This window comes from Pyxicephalus adspersus, chromosome 1 (assembly GCF_032062135.1).
Source record: "Pyxicephalus adspersus chromosome 1, UCB_Pads_2.0, whole genome shotgun sequence".
Lineage (NCBI taxonomy): Eukaryota > Metazoa > Chordata > Amphibia > Anura > Pyxicephalidae > Pyxicephalus > Pyxicephalus adspersus.
Window position 1 is genome coordinate 131,262,509 of NC_092858.1, and position 24,225 is coordinate 131,286,733.

The following is a 24,225-nucleotide window of genomic DNA, read 5'->3' on the forward strand; positions in this document are numbered from 1 at the left end:
AACTTACAATAGAACAATTAGTTGGTAACATTAAAAGCATAGTCACAGATGGCAATAACTCTCTAGATAATTTAGTTAAATATCGAGATCTGTTTTATAGAGTTTTAAAGTACTACATATTGTGCCCCATGTAGGCAAGCTGTTAAGAGGGACTTATGATAAAAAAATAATAATGCTGTATAAACAATAAGATTCAATTGTTTCATGAATGGCATATGACTCAGGGGTCTATTTGCAAACAGATAATGTTTCTTTGGGCCAAAGATAATATTTTCCCCAGAGAATAACATTGAAAATATATTCTCAACTGATTTTATTTTAATAAGGGGCTTTATTCTTGGTTTCCAAGAATTAATTTCTTCTCTAATTAACTAACAGTATAAACATGGTTTTTAGCAATAAAATGATTATGCATTGTTACTTAAGCTAAACGCATGTTGTCACGCATGTATTTTTAATTGATGGATTTACTTAATGGCTTACCATGACAATGAACAAAAAAGATCACTTTTCTGCCCACTTTTATTAACAAAAACAGCAAAAATAGACAAACTTCAGGGTGTACCCTCGAAGAGGATCTAAGTCATTACAATATGTCCTGAATAAAAACACAACATCTAGCCTTCTGGCTTTGTCTCTCTGGGTCTACCAGACTTAAACTGCAGGAGACCTTCCCCCAGCTCACAGGCTTCACACAGCCTTATATATATATATACATTTATATATCCAACTTTTTTCAACACCCAAGAAACACAATTTTGTTGCCTCTGTTGCTGCACAAATTCTGAGAAAATGAGAAAAGCTTGGGACAGAAATCATCATGTTAAACACATTTCTTGATTGTATGCTACCTGCGATAGAAGGGCTTCATTAGATGAAAAAGCAAAAACTACATATTGTAAGTACTTAATTGCAGCTGGAGTGATCAGGGCTCTTTGCCTGCTGTATTGTCTGGGGTAAAACCATGTTTCCTAAAAGCTCACCTAAACTCATAATGTTTACTTTACATAAAAAGGTAGACAAACCTTTTATTTAAAGTAAAAATTTTGTTTATTTTTTTTTAAAAGATGCAGCACCTCTTCTTACTGTGCAGGGGCGATCAAGACAGAATGGCAGCATGAAGTCCTCCAGGATACCTAGGTCATGCATGCAGGGAGGCTATTGGCTGTTCCCTCTGCACATACCCTGATCTTAGGCATGCGCAGAAGGAGCCCTTTCATCAATGAAAAGAAAAAAAATTGTCGACCTCACGCATGCCCAGTTTGTTGCTTTACGAGATCAGATGACGCAGGAAGAAGAATCCAGAAGAAGTGAGAAGAAGATGTCGGTGCCCGGTCCTTCGTCTGCACTGGGCCGAAGACAGATACAGGGACAACGTTAGACCCGATAGAAGAAACCTCCCGGATAGACTGATCTGCGGAGTAAAGGAAAGTGTTTTTTTTTTTATTTTGGGTTTAGTTCTGCTTTAACCATATCAGAACTTGAAAATAAACTGAAACATGGACAGTGTTGCCATTGCATAAACAAGAAAACACCAGACAGAGCATTGTGAATGTGTAAATATGTGTAGTAGCCTTTAAAAACTTTTCTGACTTTTTTCAAAAGACGCTACGTAGAAGGACAAACAAAGTTGATTGTCACATCAACCAAACACTCCTACATGTGAAAATGGGAGTGGATTCTTAGCTAGGAGCTACCCATCAAGGAACTGTCAAAAACTAGTAAACATTTAGTAGTTAACAACCTCACGGCTGCGAGATGCCTCATTGCCAAAAACTGCAATTCATCTAGTCCCCAGACACGTTCTGCTTTGCTTGAATGGATTAAGATGTACGACTAATGGAACAACTAAGATCCCAAATCTATGACCATAAGGAGAGGTTTATTGTGATCTGGGCTCCATGGGATTCCTATATAGCAGCACATATTACTTGACCTGGACATACTAGCCTATGGGAGTTTCTATGCAGATTATTAGGAGGGGCAGAGTGACATATTTGATGTGATGTGATATGATCAAAACCTATTTTTCTTCCTTTCTTTCCTTTCTCTTTTAGACTTTTTGTTTGTCTTTTGACACTATGTTTGTATATTTCTAGTTTGCTATAAAGCATCTTCCTATGGGAAAGCAGGTGGTTGGTTTTATAAATCCTTCCCATCTGTAAGTAGTATTAGGAACTGTGGGATTAAGTAAATTGATGAACTTTAATGTGTTCCTTTTGGACCTGAACTGGAACTCATTACTAATTATGGGAAAATCTGTATTCTTTCCCCTCGGTTGATGTGTGTAATTATTGTATGTTGTATGGTTGCCTTTTTTTCTTTTCTTTTTTTCCAATAAAAATACATTTATAAAAAAAAATATATGTGTAGCCTCAAGGCAATTTGTCCATGAACATAAAAAATAATTGTTCACGCACATAGGTTTGTGTCCTCAGTAGGAATAACTTAGTAATGTCATGCCAATAACTAATTTGTCCAAGTATATAGTGCTAAGGAAATACCAATACATTTTCTACTTGTACAGAATCCCTGGGGGTGGTCTGGACATCGTATTCCAAATGCGTCTGCTTCTAGAAACATGGATCTGATGAAGCAAAGCATCTGCTAAAACATTGAGCTTACCCGAAGCATAAAAAGCTTTTTTCCAGAAAATTTCAGTAGCTAATACTGAAAAAATTATTAATAACGGGACGACTTGGAAGAAGGACAATTTAATGCAGATAATACACTTGAATTGTCAGTCTGGAAAAAAATCTGTGGTTACCTGTCTTAATTGACACTTTAAACTATGTTTACTATGTTTATATAATAAATAAATTCTTTAGCAACCCAAGTAGAGTGCCAGAGCCAGCAAACTAATGTTGTGTTTTAGAGCCAGTGACAATCAAGTATGTGTGTAAGGTGATTGAAGGCCTGCAATAGTCAATAAAAATCTTCAAAGAAAATTCTACCCATGGGCATTATCTAAGAAGCAAATTACATTATCTTGAGGATAACCTATTATTTTTTAGGTAAATATACCACAAAAGATTTTCTTTCATAGAGGGAGGGCACCAAAACTCCATATGAACGGTATCAATGGTAAGAAACAAAATTTAATATAAGAATGGGGCTACAGATTGGTTAACTGCCTATATTTATAAAGGTTAACCTTTTCACTGCACTTTATTGAGTAATGATGGATCTATGCACGCCACTGCTGGTATCTCTCAGAATGAATATACTGTATATATATATAAAGAAATGAGCAGTTCTTTAAATGTGTGATCCCATCTTAATCTGTGGCAACAGATTTTGGCTGATCCAAGAAAAGTATGGTAATTTACACTTAAACATGATGTTTTGAAAACAGATTCTAACTGAATACCCAGCAAAGCAGTAAAATAATTTACCGTGCATTAAAAATGAGATCATAGAATGGTAATATTTTTTAAGTTTTTGTAGATGTCAGTTAAACTGATTTAATCTTTGCATGTGCAGCATTTATAGGATAAAGAATCTCAGAGCTACACTAATTGCCTAGTTTGCTTAAAACATGAATATGGGAACTATAGTAAATGAAGCCGTGTAAGGGTAAGAACATCTATCATGTTTTCACTGCCAGTCTTAATTACAGGAAATTTAGGCAATGTAAATGGCGTTCAGAAAAGCAGTTTTATTTTTCTTCCAGGAACACTGTACTTGAAATGACCCCTTAATCACATGTGAAACATGTCATATTAAATCTGGTTGCTTTTCATTTTATGTTAGCGTTCTGCATAATTCAGCATTACTTTCAACGATAAATAAAATGTCAAAAATGTATTCTTACCCTTTTTTATCTATGTGGTAATATTATTATACTCTTCACCTTTGTCAATGACTCTTCCACAATCTTACTTTATTAGAACCCAAATTAAATATAATTACATTTTAAAGAGCAGCTAGGACATAACGACAACCCATATGCAAATGCACTAATGCTAATGATATTAAAAAAGCAGCTCTAGGCAACCTGTACAGCCATTTGGAAATCTGCTAATATCTATCCATGATGCTTTTCAACTGTGACACATTCAGAAATTTCACTAAATGTACCTTAATCTAAGTCTTAAATGAATTAACCACACTCTATTTTAGTTATATTGTATGAGGGTGGAACAGTTATGTGAATATATTATTAGTGAATGAACATAATGACATTTAATAACTGATTTTTTTAACTATAATGCAGGGATACTTTGATAGTTGGACTTTAAATCTCTGCCTGTATAATCTCTGGTTAAATGTTGCAAACAAAATCTAAGCTGGAATGTACAAGAAACAGCCTTACTTCAGTGTGCACTTAAGACACTTGTAATGTGAAGAAGCCATAATAATCAAATTGCCCCATTTATGTCTAGATGTTTACTGTATCAGCATAGTAGTTTCCCCCCACTTACTTGAACCTTTTCCTAGATTAAAGTTCAAACAAAACCTGTTTAATTGCCATTATATTGAGGTTGGTGGAAATCACCAGTATTACACTAATGAGGGGGTAAATGTACATGTCTGGATACAATTTACAAATAAAAGACTAAAGCTACATACACACTTCCAATTATTATCATTGGTAAACGAACGACGAACGATCCTGCACGATATCTGCGAACGATCGTATAGCACCGATCCTGTACATACAGATAATGACACGATGGCAGGTTTTTTAATTGCTGTCTGGGTCAGCCCCCATTTCCTCAATTTGTCCTGGTGGCTATAGTCACCAAGAAAGAATGTGTGTGTGGGGGGGGGGGGGATCCAAAAGTAAGTTGTATCAGATCAAAGGGGTAGGGAAAATACTACAGTGAGGGCAACTGATGATATGATCAGAGTTCCTTTTCTCTTTGGAGAGATACCCTCTCTTTTACCATTTCATCCTAAAAAAAATATAACTTTTTCAGCTTACATTTTCTGTTTAAAAAAAAAGAAACGTTTTGCCTTCACTTACACTTTAATCTTTTTCTACACAACTGCTGTGGATTCTGTTATCTAAATACATCATCATTTATTCATTTTTTAAAAAGATTTTAAATACTGTGTAACCTTCAAAAAAGCCTTCTTTATCCTAGATGATTGCCTAATGACAATATAAGAACAAACTAAGAGACTAATGTTTTTTTCTTTATGAAGTCTTGCAGAATTACTAATAATAGAAAAGTATATTAGGAAGAAAAATCTTGGGGGCCATAAAACAACATGCAATAGATTTTAGTACCATTCGTAAATTGATGTTGGAAAAAGCTTTTTAAACTGCTCCTGCGGTATATATCAATTTTGATTTATTTCACATCTTTTTCATCTCTATAAGAAAAGAACCAACTCTTTATTGCTTGCTTAAATCACCTTGGACTGATATAAGGATTTATTTTTTCCCCAAATATTCAGCATTTGTGTCAAAAAAGGACAAACGCTAAATCGGTGCCTCAATTCATCTCGTGCTGATAAGAACTATTGCAATACAGGCACACATCACTTATAATATATTCCACATAACTCTTTTTCTAGAAGTAAACTTGTAAAATTATGGATGCATTTTGTGGCATATATTGTTCAAACGCCCTTCAAATGCCATGAGTTTGTTAGAGTAAAATAATGGAATAAATCACACAGTAAGCTGTGATCCCCCCCCAAAAGATATGTTGTTATCCTCAGAACAAAAATTCAGTCCAATAAAAATTGGGATGTCAGCATTTTTCATTATTTACAGAAATAAAAAATGATATGTTAGGTAAGGGTACATTTTACCTGAATACTGATTATTTCATAAATATGAGAACATATATCGCGCAGCTGAAATCTAATCGCCTTAATTGGAAGATTCGTGCCCCCTATTGCTCATTATTATGAAGGCAGGAATCCGGCTGGCAGTGAGGAGGCGAGTGTACCAGCACACTCGAGTCTGGACCGCGTACTTTCCCGCTTCCAACGAGCGCTGATTTTATTGATGAATCAGGGGCAAAGTCTCAAAAAATAAATCTTAGCTTTGTTTTATTATACAGGTTTGCCAGGAGGTGAAAGAAAAAACTACCTAATATACACATTGGCTTTCAATCGCTTAGTAAAGTAAACAGATGACATGCTCATATATTGGCTAATGCTTGTAACAACATTGGCCCTGATTTATTAAGGCTCCCCAAGGGTGGAGAGGATACACTTGCATACGTCAAGCTGAGGGATCCAGCAAACCTGGAATGGATCTACCCCAGGATTGAAAACATTTGCTAATAAATAGCAAATGGCTTTTAGGAAATCTATTCCAGGTTTGTTGGATCGCCCAGCTTCACTGATGAAAGTGAATCTTCTCCAGCCTTTGAGAGCTCTAATAAGTCAGGCCCCTTGATTACCTTTTTGTTTCTATAATTTTATTCAGATAGTGTAAATTGCAGTGCCTATGTTAACAGTGCAGTAGCCCATAAACAAACAGATTAAGTTTAGCGAGCACCAAAAATAGATAGATGGAATAAGAAGAACATGGTTTACTGTACGTAGCACATTTTCATTATAGACTATAGGATTGGACAGGATTGTTCTTTCTTTTGAAAACTGTCCCATGTTCTTTATGTCCAATAAAATGTCCCATCCCAGAAAAGGATGAGCATGCAGGCAGCATGCAAAGAGCACCTACGTAATTCCCTACCACATGTATACCTACAATGAAAAAAAGATTCAAGAAGCTTGGTCCTTCCCATATTTTTTCTATGTGCTGATGCCTTGAAAGTTCATCACCTGGAGCACTGGATGAATAGATTGTCTGTGCTCAGCACCATACATTGCATGGATGTACAGAACAGGATGCATTACCCCCCATACCTGCTATCAGCCAATGGGAATGGTCATCACTGAGCTCATTAATTACAGCTCTCCACTGTTGTCAATGAACAATGGGTAATGGCTGTCAGATGAAAGAAACACTAACAACTGTGTAACTCCCTGCTGTGGGTTGCACTATACACTGGAAAAGAACAGGATGCTAATGCTTGAAACAGTGGTAGAGAAGTAAAAAGGCATTAAGAAGACTTTAGCATATATTGAGGTCTTGCTAAACTGCTTAGAGAATGTGTGTGTTTAATATTTGTTTAAATTAAACTTTGCTGGCTGTGTTTTTTTTTTGTTTAGCGTTTAGATATGCTTAAAGTGTTTGCATTCGCTTTATTTTTGTAGCTGTAACATGCCCTGACATTCCCATCATCTCATAATAACATCTTAATAAATCAACTTTTCCGATAGAATGATTTTTAGAAGTTACACGGCTCCCATCATGCATCACACACAGTTTGTGGACTTGATACGCTGTAATTTAACACCTGCACAGTCATTGAAAATTCTGATGCTGAGGAACAAAAAGTGCTCATGTGGTTTCTTTTAAAAGCCAAGTCGTTTTTCATATTTGTCATGGAAAAATATGTTGTAATTAGCAGCTACATTTAGATTTGTTGGTGACAATAATTTTAGTCTTGTGGATTTTTTTTCTATTGTTCATATTTTGCAACTTAGTTCTATGTAGCCTAATAGTGCAGGTGCAGAACTATATGCATGAATGTCTAGGTAATTTTCTGTCTGGGGTATCAATGCAAGTTATTTTGTCTTATCAAAATTGCTTATCTTCTTGGAAGCACTGTTTAGAAAGGTCTAAATTGCCAACAGAATTTTAAATACCTAAGGCCTTTTTATGAAGTGTAAAGCCACTATAAGCTTAAATATACAAAATAAATCTTATAGTTTAACCCTTGTATATCATATTCTTTCTCCAGATAACCTGCACAGAACAACTTGGAAGTTTATTATGCTTTTATTATTAGCTTTATTTTAGTTTTACCAAACAAACATTTACACAATTATATCTGTGCTTAATACCAGTAAGTTAGCACCCACACACCAGGACATGCTTGATCAGGAGTTATGTTTTTCTCTCTCTTCAACCCTATAGGTTCATTAATTGCCTTCATTAATTAAGGCAAAATGTTAATATTTTATTATTTTTATTATTACCTATGGGCAGTGATTTTAGGCGGAACACATTCCCTGGAGTTTTCTGGGCACCTAAAACCCTAGAACCCATAAAATGTTGCACTCCTCACTGTTCAAATTGGAAAGTGAAATTGGATAGAAATTGTGAAAGAGAAGGCTTGTCTTTTTCTTTGACCTGTTGATGCTGGATTAAAAACTTAGGATGCCTCTGAACATCACTGAAACCTGAAAAGGTACAATTTTCAATATTAAATTGCTGGTTAGCCTTGGGAACACGAGGCACATTTGTTATTTGTATTACTTTTTATAGTAAAAAAAACAAAGCAAGAAGTTACTTCAACCCTGGTAATAGTTTGAACATTGTGTGTCAGAACCATTTACACATATATACATGATGTGTACGCAGTAACTATGAGAAGGGTGATGTGGAAGATTTGGATAAAGGCACATTTTACATTATACTATGGGTTGCCAGTTTTAATACCTTTGAGTTTGAACTTGATAGGCTACTCATACGATTCTTCAGAAAGAAGTTTTTTTGAGCTGTGAAAAGCATAAAAAATATTGGGCTTCTGGTTATTACAAGTTGATCAGGACTTCAAATAAAGCTGAAAATATTGTTCATGATTGATCAGAAGCCGGGGTAGCATGGTTCTGAAGATATTACTGAAAATATTGTGAATTATTAGGAAGCATTTCAGAGCAACGATATTGATATAATATATCTTATTGTATTTGTATTTTAGTATTTGTAAATAAATGGTACTATATTTTATCCGTTATAGGGATCTGAAACCCCCTAATAATATTAATACTTTCTAAAAGGATGCATCCATGACATATCCTTTACCCTTTAAAGAATGCTGAACCCAAATATAGTTGACTAAACCAAACAATCCCTGGTCTTCAGGAGGGCCTAGAGCCTTCAATGAAAAGGAGATAGGCGAAGGGCCAACAGGAAAGGGTTTTAAGTCACAGCAGGCAGGATAGGGTTAAGGAGGGAGGGGGGTGAGGAAAAGTGGATATAGTAGGTTGTAGACAGGACGATAGGTCAGAGGACAGTACGAGAAGGTGAAAGTTTTCCACCCCACCCCTCAATATTTGGGTACACTTGTTTCCATTGGGGCTGGTTGGTAAATGTTGTCCTTTGGGTTTAGCAGTTTGAGGTCCTCGAGGGCAGTATGTGGAATATGTGATGGAGTTGATGGAGAGCCATCTTAGGTATAAGATCCCCTGAGTGGTGTGGTTTTAATGGAAAGTGAAAATTAGGAGAGAAAATACTCTTCTTATAATTTATATTGTTACTAATGCATTAGGGTTGCATCCCCTGGCCTCACTTCCCCCTGGCGACACATATGCCGAATGGGCATCACTGGAGGACGCCAATGTTGGGCACCGCTGGAGGATGCCATGGGCACATGGGGACCAGGTAAGTTTTCCAATCCCATTTAATATTCTACGCCAAGTGTGGCTCGGGTTTACCACTTTTGGTACTTAAAAACTAACCTCGAGCCACACTCAGGAATACCGCCAGGGAGGTTAAACTGGTAATTTAGGTTATGTATCGTTTGGTATAGTGGTATTTATCAGTCATAAGTTATCTGTGGGGTGTGATATTGCCTAATAGTATTAAGTGTTATATCAATAAACAGCCATCATGCTTTTAAGTATATTTAGGTTTTTATTTTGTTTGGTTTGGCAGGAAGAAGATGTTTTTTAGTCAGTGAGAAGATCTTAATTACCATAGTCATGGATTCCCTCCCCACTCATTAGTTTATCTACAATACAACTATTGTTCTTGCTTTGAGTTCATGATCTCATAACTTAGATAGTAAATTTGAAATATAATTTATCTTAAAAAAACATTTAAAATTTTGTATTTTTAAACATTTTCAATATCGACAGTATCATATAAAAATATACAGAACCTCTTGTACTAAGCAGGTGACTTCTAACTACAGAATGCCCCCATCTTTTGTAAGCCAAAGATAGGCCACTGGTAGCGTCAAAGCAGCATTCAAGACCAGAAGCTTCGTCAACGTAAGTAAAAGCATATTATAGGCTAACAGAAGTACTAAAGTTAAGTTTGTATTATTAAATAGTACAGATGTTTGAGTTTCCATAAAAACTATACTAAATAACAAATATGTTCATTGTATTTGTAAGACCTGATATTGAAAAATAATTATTTTGCATTGTTTGGATCCTTTGAGTGTGAACCGGTTAAATTCCATGTTACCTCGTGGCTGGTACAGTACATAAATAATTCATATTGAAGGTTAGCTCTCTAGTAGGTTGCTGTTGTCATGCACAGGTTCAGAGAACTGTAAACATTCATCTAAATGAACCCAGTCAAAATTCCTCTACAGATTCTTTCTTAGAACATAAACTCATAAATAAACATAAGAACTTTCCAAAGAGTGGGCAACCACCAGGGAAATACTCTTGAATTAATAACCTCATTGTAGAGTTCTTCAAAACATGAACACGTAATAACTGGAATAGTTACACCACTTCAAATACAAGGTGGTACAGAATTGTTGGTATTTTTTATTTACAGAATAAATTTGGTTTTTGCTTTCAGTTTTCATCTTCAAAGAAAAGTTAAAAATCAGGGCTACAACACCATATGTTATTGTAACGTTTCAACAATGTTTTCTTTGTACTTGTATTTATTTAGTAAGGTGAAAAATGTAAAAGTAAGAAGAAAGTTACATTATCTACTGTATAATGCTGCATAATATGGTAAAGTATTTCCCCCTCCTCACAGGGGTCATTTGATTTAGACCCTTTTTTCATAATATTAAGTTTCACTTTGCCCAGTAGTTCCTTGTAGGGCATTCTATAGTATTTATAATTGCTTTGTTAAAAGAATTAGATTGTCATACATTTGTACATATATAGCTATTAGCAGCGATCAGATAGTTCCGCTCAGATTTGATTCCAACTCAGAGTGAGACTTAGAATATGAGTTCTGGTCTGACATATTCTTGTCAATAACAGGTATAGAAGGGCTTAGCTAAATTTGCCTTCATTGACCAGTACAGTACAGCTCATTAAGAAAAACTTGTTGATATCAGATTTTTTGATTATCTTACCAGACCCAATATGTTTAACATTTACAAGCAAAGGGTAAAAAAAGATTTGAAATTAATGCATTTTGAAGTATCAATATAGCAATGAAAGAAATCTGGGAATATCAGGTAGTGGGGGTGTTATAAATCACAGTAATATGCCTCTTTATGCTTCGATTATCTTACCAGATTTGATCCAATTCAGAGTTTTTCTATTGTGCTCACCTTTATTAAGTATATTTATAGTAAATTGTAGATAACCGATAATGTAAAATCACTGCTTTTGGTAAAACAACATGCTGCTTAGGAAAAAGAAGTGAAGGAAAACCAAATTTTACAGCAAATTATTATATATGGGTACGTGAAGTAAATTCTATACCAGACAAGGATCACGAACATTTGAAAAAAATATTTTAGTACCTATAATGTAACTTTGTAAAGATGGCAGAAATGTTACAGGTTAGTAGAAGTAGAGTGGAGAAATCTTTGCACTCAGCAAAAGCTAAGCAGTGGGCCAGAGGGAATATGAGGACATCTTCTGAAGTCTGGCCTCAAGTTAATGACTGCAGTTTTTTATCTGCTTTTTAGCTGCTCTCTAAGCTGTGGTATCTTACATGAGCTGTGGAAATAGTCAATAATTACTCCAGTTCCAAAGGTTTCCAGATCAAGCAGTTTGAATGATCAGATAGTGGAACCAACTTTTATTCCAATAAAATGTTGTCAACATACAGTGAAAAACATTTCAGTAAGGCCAATTTACACAAACCAGGTGTATAAAATCCAGGCCATTTTCCTTTTACTTTTGTGGAGATAAAGAGGAGAGAAAAAACACATTTAAGTGTTTTTAAACATGTATGAATGCCCAAAACACTTCCAAAATTTCAACCTTTTAAACACTGCATTCTAACACTTGTCAATGACTTGCTATGCAAATGGGGTGGTATAGGATGCTTTGCTGGTCATTGTTTATCGACCAACTTTACACTTTCACTTCATTTTTCATGATAAGCCTTGCACTTATTTAAAAGCATTACTTTTTCTCTTAAGAATTTAATATCGTGCAGCGTCACATACTAATTTTAAAATAAGCAGAATTAGTGGTAACCCTTTATTTAAGATTTATTAATTTTGTATTTTCTTTAAAAATACATTCTCTTCAACTTTAAAAATGTCTTTATAGGCAATGTATAAATCTTTTTTATAGGAAAAAGTGACTTGGTGACTTCATATGAGAGTAAACGCACATATTTAAGGTTACAAGTGTCTTAATAAATGTATAAGATGGAAGATGGGCTTGTTTGTAAGACTTCACACTCTTTGAAAAAGCTCTTTTCAGCCCGAAACATATCAAAGGTGACCCCTGCTGTTACTTGATAAGCAAGAAATGTTCCTGAATCCAGGAGTAGGTTGATTATTTTTTTTTCTTTTGTGACTGATTCACTGGAGTGTAACAAGGCAAACTGGCATCTAGAGCCTTTGTAGTAGAGCTTCTGATGATCCCTAACCTTTTACAGTACACAACATTTTTGTGATTTTTATTTTTTGTAAGTTTTAGTCATTGGTTTCAATAAAGGTAATCAGGAAAGAAATATCTTCATTTTTTATATGTATAATTTATTTTTTTTTAACGTTATTATTTGTATTTTATCCCTTAATATCCTTTCCAAACCCCATTTTTTTTTTGTTGTTGAAAATATGTGTAGTTGCATACAGAAAATGATTTACATTTTAATGTTGAATTAATAACAACTAAAAGAGAATCTGAGCAATTGATCTGTTTCATTATAGTTACAGATAGTATAACAGATACAAATATCAAAAAATGCAATGAATCAGAGCCTAACATGTTTACCATTTACAAGCAAGGGTAAAGAGGCTTGGTAATTGATGCATTTAAAAATATCAATATAGTGATGAAAGAAATATGGGAATATCAGGTAGTGGGGGTGTTATAAATCACAGTAATATGCCTCTTTCAGAAAAAAAATATTTTTAAAGCTATGTTCAAAGACTTGTGTGAACGTTGAATGTTTGATGACGTTTGATGTGATAAAGGGAGTTCAAGAGAAGAAAATATCTGAGACGATCATAACGGTCATCTCTGATATTCAGAGACTTGAAAAATAGATATTAGGAAGCCCCAATTGGCTAATGAAGTTAGATTTTAAAACTAGAACTTTAAATTGTATAATTTGGTCAATGTGAAACCAATGTGAGTACTAACAAAAAGACAAAATAGCTTATAAATTTGATATATACTGTATATACTGTACTGTATACTCAAGTATGAACAGAGATGTTTGAACTGAAAATGTTAGTTAAAAAAAATAACAAAACAATCTCAGTTTATACCACTATATTAAACATAATTAGAATGCTGGGGTAAATAATGATATGTGTACTGAAAAAGTCTTCTGTCAATAAAGTAAGAGTATTTCTCTGTGCACACACAATTACAGAATGGCAAACAAGTTCACAAGTAAGTAAAAAGTAAACTTGCAAAGAAGTATCTTAATTTATGATACAGTTTAGCACATGAAAGTATGAGATGCTCTTTCTCTACTACTACCCATTAATGAAAATGTGTAACACACTTTATTTGTCAAGTTTAGTATTAAAGAGTGTGTTACACTCTTTACGTAAGGACAAACTACTACCAACTAATGGTGGCTAACAATAATGCACAGTATATAATCAAAACAAGTGACCTACCACAACCAATCAATTAAAATTACAAAATATTTTAACCTGTAAAAATGAAAAAAATAATACACAGGCTGAGCCCATGTGATTTTAAACTGTTTCCCCATTAAATTAAAGTTCTAAAGATAATATTGGTTAGATGTTTTTTTAAATTATTGTTTGTAGTTTTCCTGTTTTTCAGGTACAACGAACAGTCCCCACCTCCGCCTATGCCCTTTACAGTCTTAAAAACTTTATTTTTTCAGCTAAAAATAAAGTATTACAGAATGGTGTGATGATAACAGGATTATATGATGTCCCTTGCTTTCAATAGAGATATGTACATAATGTTAATGTATATAGGAATGTGTATATACTGATAATGTAAATTGTTCTATATAGTCCTAGCGCTTAAAAAAATGGTTTGGGGTTAAAGGGTCTAGAAGAACCTTATCTAGGCTTTAAGTTTGGGTGATAAGCTAAAGGTGTGTGCTTCCTTCCTATACTTCCCTCAACATTGGGAGATGAGGTCCCAGTATTAAGGATGGTTATCTGAGGTCCCAGATAACCATCCTTTACCAGGCCAACGAGTATAAGGATAAAATAATCAGTACCCACTACACATTACCAGAAGAAGTTTAATGTAAACAAACATGTGTTGATAAGACTTAAATCACTTGACAATGTGATTGAGAATGGATTTCCCAAGAGAACATAATTAAACATTATTAAAAAAAATAGTAATTATGTTTTTTGAAAGGTGCCTGTGTATTTATTGTCTTTAATTTTTCTTGAGAATGGACAAGGGCTACTAATAAACAGACTGTACTCATTTTCCCAGTATGGGCTGATATTTGGGTCCCCCCAATATTTAAGAGGGTTCCCACTTATCACAAAAACCCCATAAACCTCCTTATTCTTTTGAACAAGACAGAATGTAGGGATAGCAGACTTCTCCATCAACATGGAACCACAGGAACCACAAGGTGGAGGAAAGGCATGGATCATAGTATGGTACAAGAGGAGTAGAGACTGTATTTTCCAAAAAACATGCAGTACATTGTGGTTTTAAAAATTAGATTCATCCGACTCCATCATAGTTTTATGAATTGGCAAATGATATTGAATCAAGGTAATGCAAATTGGAGAGGGAGTCTGTATTTTATTGATTTGATGAAGTTTCAACCCCACCTTTAAAGATGAAGACTGATAAGGATATGGATTAGACCCTTTCCTAAGTTTCATATTGATGTCCGTGTCCTAGCTAGGTAAATTCATCTATATTTTTCTGATGGGCATAGGCAACAAGACAAAAATATTAGGTATTTTAATGAGAAAAAAGGAGGAATCTACCAGTGGGTTTACTTGTTCATATGGCAAATGTTTTAAAAGGGAGTTGTCCTTTTACTGTATAGAGACGTCCTCTCATTTTCCTCTGCCTTCTTGGAATGGGAAGTGAAGGAAACCTTCCCAATATGGACAGACAGCAGGGTTGTAACCTTTACCAACATAGATAGACAGACTCTTCACCTATCACTAATCTATCAAAACAAAACAATATGTTTTGGGTATTTAATATTAAAAGAATATGATGAAGGGTCTGTTTAAATATTAAAACGATAAAATATTACCCTTTTTCCCTATTAACTGTTACTTACTAAGTGCAGTCTTTGTTTTTAACTATAAAATATGCGCTGTCTATATAATTAGTGCAATACTGTGTATATTCTTCATCCTCAACTGCCTTTACTTTAAATAAATTGTTAGCATTGGTTAATGAATGTCATCATACTTTATCCAATAATGCAATCATGCCTGCACAACCTAATCCACACTTGTTTATAATTAAGTATTAGAAATGGAAACGATTTGCATTTGTGTAGGACCATAATGAAGCATTGCACAAAATCATTCCCAGTTAGTCAGTTACAGTTGTCAAACTGTGATAAGATATTACCATATCTGGGCTTGGTTTAAAGCAACACTTCTTTCAAATGAGAGCACTGGCTCTCTTTTAAATATTTTATTATTTAAATATTTTATGCTGCTCTTGTATGCAAATGAATTGAACAATTATACTGTTGTTTAAAGCACCTGAGGGCAGGCGTGTTTGCCAACACAACCTCCATTTAGTCATTCTCCAGGCTGCATGTCAGTTTGTAAAAGGGTAAAATATCTAATTGGTGTAGGGATCAATATTGTAAACTACACTGTCACAAATAGGTAAAAGATTAATTACTAATGGAAGTTGCTAAGAACGCATTTACAAACATAAACAGCGCAATTTGAGCAATTACTTAAATTACGAGCTTTAAGAAGTTACAATAAATGTCAGTCATTAAAAGGCAAATAAAAGACGCTTTCTTCTGGCCTGTATGAACTACATAGCTTTTTAGTTTTGTTTTCTTTACCTTGCTAACATGGAAATGATGGGTTAGAAAGAGAGGGGTTAGTTTACCAAATGTGTAAGCCATTTGGGTTTGTGCATTAATGTATCCACAATCCCAGCCATATGTATCCACAAGATGCCTTCCTGACCTTCTCTAGAATTATCCTAATAGTTTTGTGACATTGACTTTCTGAAATACAGCTAACTGCACAGAAACATGTTAAAGAAATACCCTAAGTCAAAGTCATAAACTTAAACTGTTCCAGCCTGTCGTCATTCTCTGCAACTAATTGTTCTATGTGGCAGTTTTTTCAACTTCTGTGAACCAGTCCTTTATAAACGGAATCGTCACCTGCTTCCAATACCTAGGTAAAAGAACTCTGGCAGTGGTAAGAAAGTAATGAAGCACATTGCGTTTGGTGGATTTAATGGAACGAATCATGGACAGAACTTTGGGACTATTGCGAACATCAGAGCCCATACAATCATTATAGAACTTAGTAATAGTTTCCCAGAAACAGCAGATGGCCAGACACTCCCACCATACATGTAACATGGAACCTCTCTGGGTAAGACAACGCCAACATTTGTCTGAGTGTGCTGGGGATATAGGGTGGTGATCCACAGGGCAAAGGTCCCAGCGGGACAAGATCTTATAGTTTCTTGAGCTCTGCAGGTGAGAGTAAGTTTGTGTGTAGGAGTAAAGGATTTCTCCCAATCATTTGCCGTTACTGGTGTCCCCAATTCAGATTCCCAGTAACATGTATATGTGGGGCTACCTGCAGTAGCGTTCAGATTGAGCAGTCCAAAAGAAATGGAGATGAAATGAGTGGGAGGAGTGGGCAACCTCAACAATGCTTCAAACCCCATCAGGCCTCTGTAAAAAACAGGGTGGTCCGAAAACGAGAAGATGTATGAGTGTACTTGCCTATATGCAAACCAAGAGGACATCCTACTACCTATCTGAGGGTGGAGGGAGGACATGGGTTGAACAAAGCCATTATGAAAAATATCACCTAGGTTGCGGTGTACCAAAGCTGTCCAGACTAGAAAACTTGCTTTATGCATTGTTGGGGGGAAGGCCGGATTGTCAAAATATGGCATCATGGGGCCTGGGCGTGTAGAAATTTTACCCCCTCTGATGAGATTGTCCTAAGTTGTAAAAGATCATACATGAGACCAGGTATAGAAGTATTTGTGCCAAGCAGCTGGCGATCTATCCAAGGTAGGCAATGTATATCTACCGGGAAAGGGATTCCTCCAGGATGACCCAGCTCTTCCTTTCCTTGTTGTAGAACCAATCAACCAATCGGACCAGTATTGATCCCCTATAGTGGACAACATTTTTTGATCTTAGTATTTTTTGGGCATTTTTTTATTCTGCAATAATTCTTTTTTTTATATGATGGTTTTTTGACTATGGATTTTCTTGATGTCAACACGATATAAGTACAAGTAAATATTAAAATAATAATAATTGTTAATTTTTACTATACATTTGTACACACACACACATGCTGGATTGAGATAAATAGTTATGTTATCATTTTGAAATCTCCAGGTAATAGTTTTTTGACAACTGCTTGTTTAAATTCCTAAAATGGGTGGTAGCTCTTATGTCTTCTTTATTCTCTTTAGACAGGGGGTGACAATGATTGTATAAGAGAAAAATGAGCAGGGACATAATTAACCCATTAGATAACAGGAAAACTGATTTCAGACACGCAAACTGGATAAGTCAAGTTATCAAACCATAAATTATAAACTAGGAAGCATTATCTGCTCAAAGAATACCTATGGCCAGTGGCTTCAAAACTTAGAAAAAATATTATTGATAGCATTGGTAAAAGCAGGTGCTGCAGAAAATATATCCAGTAGTGTTATTCCCTTAATGGATGCATCTCCTTTAATCACTAAACATCTCTTACAAAAATAGTGCTACTCATACATTGATGTGTGCACAGTTCATTCAAGCTTGGTACATTCATGATTTAGTAGCAAAACACAAACAAGAAATAGTTATGTCCCTATATTGGTAGTTAGTAGGAGTAGATCATTGATGTTGCTGTAATTTTGAAAGCTCTCTCCAGCATTGGTAATGTATCACCTAATAAAATTCTACTGTTGTATTGGCTAGATGATATTATGGTCGGAACTATACAGGTGTCACTGGGTAGGTGATCGCTTTGTCCGACAGTGCCCATGATATGTTGATTGATGCAGCAAAACTCTATGTTTAAACACTTGGCACCCATGGTTCCTCCGCATTCAGTGGGCTAATTCGGGCATGCAATGGAAAGGATATGCAGGCAAAAGCCTTTTTACAGCACATAGTAATCATACACTTTGGGACATATTGTGAGGACTGCTGATGTGAACAATGCTAACAATGATATTAATTACATTTTACAGCAGTTCTAGTAACAAATCATGTGGAAGTTAATTTATCTTCTCTTTCAAGCCTGATAGCAAGGTAGATTAATGTGTGTGTCATTTAAAATGATCAAGCAAAAGGATGGACTGTTGATTTTAACAAAGTTGATTTCATGAAAATAATCTTATTTTTGCCAGTGGCAATTGTTTCACTAAAATGTAGCTAATTTTTGCCATTTTTTGAATTTCCTTTGTCCCCTTTACAAGTTAATTACAAAGCCCCGGGTATTGTCACCAGAATTCAGGAAGACCAGTGGAAACATGTTAGAAGTTTATTAAACTGCTGATGTCTTACTGTGCTAAGCCATAAAAGTTTAATAAAGAAAATGGGAAATTGATAACCAAACTGAATATTTTATTGCCATGTTTTCAGGGGAAGGAAAACAAAGTGCATGTAATAATATTGCTTACCTATGTGTCTCATTTGAGCAGTCAGCATTTTTAAATCTCAGAGGTTTATAACTGAACTCCATCCTCACATTTTACCTTGCACAGTTGTACAGACTCCCGTCCTGTACTAAAATTTCCTAATCTGATTTCACCACACACTGTAAGCTTTTTATATTGCGCATTAGAAATTGCAGCAAGGTAAACAGAGTTTGTCTTATTGACTTGTTAGGAGAAATCCATCTTCATTTAATCCTTTCCTCTCCAGATTTACTTCCAGATGCTCTTTTTTTTCATTTATTCATGTTTTTAATATGGAGCATAACATATATGGAAGTCTGCACAATGTGAATAGGTGCTTTCAAGAATATAGGTACAGTACCCTGCTAGGTCCTTCTACCAATCACAATATATCTACATTGTACTGTGTTTTTTTTATAACATTCTTTATTTAGAATTTACATAACAAAAAACAAGGCAAAACAAAAATACAAACAAATAAGATAAACAGGTACAAAAAGAGTATGATTCATAGCTTCAGGGTCAAAAGAGAAGTGCACACAGTACAGTTTAGTGCAATAGAAGTCCACCTAGCACACAATACATTTTGTAATAAGAAACCACATATAAGGCAATAATGATACAGTCAATAATTGAAAACAAACAGGAAAATGACTGAATTTGTGACCAAAAAGGGGTGTACAAATCGTGATACTAAGTGTCCGGAAGACATATACCTCACAAAATCTTGCGAGAGTAGGAATTCCTTCCAATAGTACCAGGTTCCTTCAAACTTTTCCAAACGATCATGCATACTGGCTGTTGGATCTTCTATGAGCATAATATCATTAATCATTGTGAACCACTGCGCTACTGTTGGGCATGTATTTGATATCCAGTTTGTTGTTATGCAGAGTTTGGCTGCATTCAACATATAACTAACCACTGATGTTTTATGGAATCTCAGAGGGAGGGAGTTGTACTGGAGCAAGAAAAAAGAAGGGTCATCCTGTACAGGGAGGTCAGTGAACTTTTGTACTATTTCCCTGACTTTGTCCCAAAAGGGTCGTAGAGCCATGCATGATCAAAAAATGTGGAGCATTGTGCCTTCTTCCACCCCACAACACCAGCCACGGTCAGAGACCGAAGGGTAAAACCTGTGTAGCAAAACAGGGGTAGGATACCATCTGGTCAGAATAATATAGTTAAGTTGCTTGAACCTACTGCAAACTGACGTATGATGTGTTAACCGAATCACTTTCTGTCGTTGCTCAGAGTTCAAAGTAATATGTAGCTCTCTCTCCCATGCCAGAACATTTGAGGGGGCCAACCTCAGGGGGGGGAGGGGGGGTGAGCATAGCATACAGGGCTGAGAGAATGTGTCTATCTCAATACCAGGCTTCAAATGGGGTGAGCGGCCTGGCAAGCCCTGTACTCTGTGGTAGGGAGTGTAAAGAAATTCAGTTGTCTTGCTCTCCCAAAACCAATTTCTGATGCCAGGAAGCCCATGGTATCCCAGTCCTTTAAGATGAAAAAAAAAATGGGTCATGTGTACCAGGAGCAAAGTCTGGATTGTCCAACACCGGGTAGAGTGGGGAGGGGGCTGGTGCTATATGAAGGAGAGGAAAGGAATTTGAGCACACCCTCAAGGTGGGTCCCACCAAAGGATGCTAAGCTTCCCAGTTAGGTTACTCGCCAGCCAGGGAGCGGAGGACAAGCTCTGGCTTCCAGCGAACTGCTCCAGTCTGACCCATTGCTTTACAGGACCATGTTTGGCCCAGTCAACCGCCCTCACCAGGTGGGAGGCCAGATAGTATTTGTAAACATTAGGAACACCAAGACCCCCAGTTGTCTTAGGTTGGAAAAAAGGTTACGATTTAATCTAGGCTTGCAATGACCCCAAGTAAATTGTAAAATGACCGCATCAATTTGATTGAAAAAGGACTTGGGGAGCCAGATTGGTAGGGTCTGAGAAACCTTGGGAGTACGTTCATTTGAACCACTTGGGTTCTATCAAACCACGATATTGTTAACGACCTCCATTTCATTAAGTCAGCCGTTATCTGCTGGAGCAGTGGGGAAAAGTTTAAATTATAAATTTTTGATAAGTCCTTGGCCAGACAGAAACCCAAGTATCTAAGGCTATCCGTTGTCCATTTTAAAGAGAAATTAGTGTGAGTTAGTGTGGGATTCAATGCCTCTGATTTACTATAGTTGATTTTAAACTTTGAAAGGTTGCCATACAAAGCTAATTCTTTCATGAGATTGGGGAGTGTAGTAATCGGGTTGGAGAGAATGAACAGCAGATCATCAGCAAATGCTGCAATTTTATACATTTTCTTCCCCAATTTAGGCCCAGTTATATTGGTATATAGTTGGCCCTTATAGCTTCTAACAAAGGTTCGAGGGTCAGGGTGAATATGAGCAAGGAGAGAGGGCACCCCTGGCACGTACCATTTGTAATGGGGAAATAATCCGAGAGAGTGCCGTTGATCCCAAATGCTGCTGAGGGACATGAGTGATCAAATCCAAGCTAACATGTTTGGCCCCAAGTCAATGTGTAGCAAGGACTGGTCTACAAATGACCAATCTACTCTGTCAAATGCCTTCTCTGCGTCTGTAGACAGCAGGAAGACAGATGAGGAATGTGAGGGTGCTAGACGAATCCAGTTAAGTGCCTTTATGGTGTTATCACATGCTTCTCTCATGGGGACCAAACCCACTTGGTCCATGTGGATTTGTTTTCTAATGACCCTCTGTAATCTCATTGCCAAGATTTTGGCAAAAATTCTTAGGTCCTGGCTAAGTAAGGTAATGGCTCTGTAACTGGAGCAGCTAGTCGGGTCTTTGCTGTCTGGCCTGAGATTACATTAATGGTGTCTACCATATTGGGCGCCAATATCTCCTGGAATTTTTTATAGTAGGCAGGAGAAAAGCCATCCGGTCTGTGTGTCTTACCAGAGGGCATACAAGCTATCACTTTATTAATGTCCTCTACACTAATAGGGGATTCCAACACTTCAATGTCACTTGAGGAGAGTGTAGGCATCTTGACCCTGGTCAAGTACTCTTTGACAGCTTTTGCTACAGAGAGCAGAGGAGAGAAGGGATCAATTGCAATATTTTATACAGGCTTTATAGTAATTTTTAAATTCCCCTGCAATGTCTTGAACCGAGAATTTCCTTACTCCCTTCCTATCGACTCTGAATGGGACAAAAGTTCATTCCCTCTGACCCCTCAGGGCTCTCGCTAAGATTTGGCTGCATTTATTCCCATACTCATAATAGGAGCACCTGCATTTTGCTAAGGAGACTTTGGCTTTACTGAGACATAAGGATAACAGTTGGGATCTCAGAGAGAATAAACTATGGGCCAGTTCCGTCCCCAGGTCTTTTTTATGTTTTACTTCCTGTTCTCTAATATGATTAAGTAATTTCACAATTTTTTTCTGCTGTGCTATTTTTAGTCTTGCTCCATGATTAATTAAAAGGCCTCTAATGACAGCCTTATGGGCCTCCCAGATTACCGTGGGGCTGCTATCCTGCATAGTGTTGGTGGCAAAATAAGCACGTAATTCTCTTTCAGTTTCCTTTAACACCACCATGTCCTTCAGAAGATTTACGTTCAGTTTCCAGTTCCAAAATTTTGGCCAAGCTTTTGTAAGTTGAATAAATAAAATCACAAGCATGATCAGAAAAAAAAAGTTTCCCTGATCTTGCACTCTTTCATTCTATGGAGATCTGCTTGGTGAATCCAAAAGTGGTCATTTCTGGAGTGGGACATATGGGGATGTGAAAAGAACGTATAATCCCTTTTGCAAAGGTTGATGATTTTACAAACATCCAATAGTTGGTGGTGGAGTAAACATCTGTAAGCTTTTTACCCCTTCTCGATACTCTACCAGACACATCTTTGGTGGAATCCAGAGCGGGTTTGGGGCTGAAGTTTAAATCCCCTCCCAACACCAGGATACCCTCTCTGAATTCTTCAAGTTGTTTTAAGGTAGACTTCAGGAAGGGCTCCTGATTGGTCGGGGGCATGTCTATAGTGGCCAGAGTGACTGCTTGTTCTCCCAAAAAAACTTTAACACATAGATAAGGTCGCATTCAGTTTCCAGTGGCAGGAAGCAGATATTAAAATGGACACCCGTCTCTGTTTGGCATCTGTGTCGCAAGAGTGGTACCCAAATAAACAGCGTCTGTTGCGCAGGGGAGGCATGTTACCCTTTTTGACATTTGTCTCCTGTAGGAAAGTTATGTGGGCTTTCAATATAACAATATAACCTTGCTAGGATTGCAGAGCACATCTCCGGGATTTTCAACCCTTGAATGTTTAGGGACAGTACCTTGATAGTCTCCAAGAATGAAGTCACAAGGCTGAACATATCAGAATTAACCCAAAAGAAAAAGAAATCAAAATAGGAATGTTTTAGGAGTGTTGTAGACAGGGCGAGATAAAGAGGGAGCGGTATCGGTGGACCTGAGGGTGGAGAAGATTGTGAAGGGGGTCAAGGAGATTAGGGGATACTATGAGTTAAGTCAGATGCAAATATTGAGCTGGTAGACCTAACTGGGGTACATAGGCAACCAATGGTGGGGCTCCCGCCCAACTACAATGACATATCATGTCACCATGAACAAAGGGGAAACCGGCAAATGCTTTAGAACATATCATCATTGTGGTCCCCCGCCCCCCCCAACATAACCATACCATGAACAGGTACCCAAAACTAATGTGAGAGGTATAGGCAATAGTTACACCATAGAAATATCCAAATAATATAAAAATACAAAAATCGGGTCACTGGACCCCTTTAGCTAAGGGTTAAGAAGCATGGAAGCATGTTTAGTTACATGTATCCTTAAATCCTCAGTAGCTTTCTCTGCCTCTTCTATGCGGTGGGTCATTTCACGTCTGAGTATGGCAATTTCTGAGTGCAGAGTGTCCGCTAAGCTTTTCTTGAAATTTTCAAAAAAATCAATGGTGGAAATATTGCTGAAACCTTGGTTTCTGTTCCAAACTGGAGAGTTTTGAGCTGGGGCAGGATTTTGAAAAGCTTGAGAAGAGCAATCAGAGTGGACCGAGGGAGAGGAAGAATGTAGAGGGCTCACCTCATGGTCTGCTCTGGTAACCTCAGCCTGTGTCCTCACAGAGGTGCAAGCCTTTAGGTAAGGGGCATCCTGATGGGTGCTGGAGGGAGAAAGAACACTTCTCTCCTCAATGTGCAGACAGGGTGCAGCATGCAATTCTGTTTCATCTTGCTCCAGATC